The sequence below is a fragment of the Etheostoma spectabile genome, unplaced genomic scaffold, assembly GCF_008692095.1.
Source record: "Etheostoma spectabile isolate EspeVRDwgs_2016 unplaced genomic scaffold, UIUC_Espe_1.0 scaffold273, whole genome shotgun sequence".
In the NCBI taxonomy this organism is placed as follows: Eukaryota; Metazoa; Chordata; class Actinopteri; order Perciformes; family Percidae; genus Etheostoma; species Etheostoma spectabile.
This window is the reverse complement of record NW_022605577.1, coordinates 364,857-365,652: the sequence shown is the minus strand read 5'-3', so window position 1 is coordinate 365,652 and position 796 is coordinate 364,857. Positions and strand designations below refer to the sequence as shown.

General features: G+C 31.2%; 1 protein-coding gene across 1 annotated transcript in view; it reads left to right on the top strand.

Moving 5' to 3' along the window:
- eif1ad (eukaryotic translation initiation factor 1A domain containing) overlaps window positions 1-796 on the top strand; it is a 4,047-nt gene that overhangs the window by 983 nt on the left and 2,268 nt on the right. The gene's annotated exons all lie outside the window — the stretch shown is intronic.

Below are 796 nucleotides of genomic sequence, written 5' to 3'. Positions count from 1 at the left end.
GATTTATATAATGTACAACTTCATTGAAAAACAGTATAAAATTAGGTTTTATTTAGCGCTGAATTTACATTTATGGATGTGAAACTTGGCCAAAAGGATTAATACATTTATAACAAAAAAACATCTTTTCTTTACTTTGATTTCTATAAAAACAAAATGCAACATTCTCCCACAATAAGGCAAAGCCTTTATAGATGTGGTCAATGATAAATCTGCTGAGGTTTTGCCAAAATCTTCTGGTGTGTGAGCAATACCAAAAGAGGTGCAAAACGGTTTCTGGGTGATCTCCACATCCCGCTGGGCGGTATGGAGCTAGACTCGTTTCTTTATTACATGCGAGAATAAAAAGATCTGAGAGAAAAAGTTATCACACTGATGGCAAAAATATATTTTATTGAGAACGTTTTCATACCAATAGCAAAAAATCTCTCACAAAATACTTATTTTAAACTCTCAAATATATATGTTTTTATTTTTTAATGTATATTTGAGAGTTAAAAAAAATATTTTGAGAGATTTCACACTTTTTTTTTGGAGAATTTTGTTCACACTGATAGCAAAAAATATATATTTGAAAGTTTAAAAAATGTATTTTGAGAGATTTTCTTTTGCTATGGGCATGAAAACCTTTTCTCTCAAACATTTTTTTTTCTCTCAATGTTTTTGCTATCAGCGATAACTTTTTTTTTCTCTCTCTCTCAGATCTGTTTTTTCTCTCTCACGTAATAAAGAAACAATTCTAGCTCCATAGGAGGAGGCCCCGGGGAAGACCTAGGACTAGGTGGAGAGATTATAT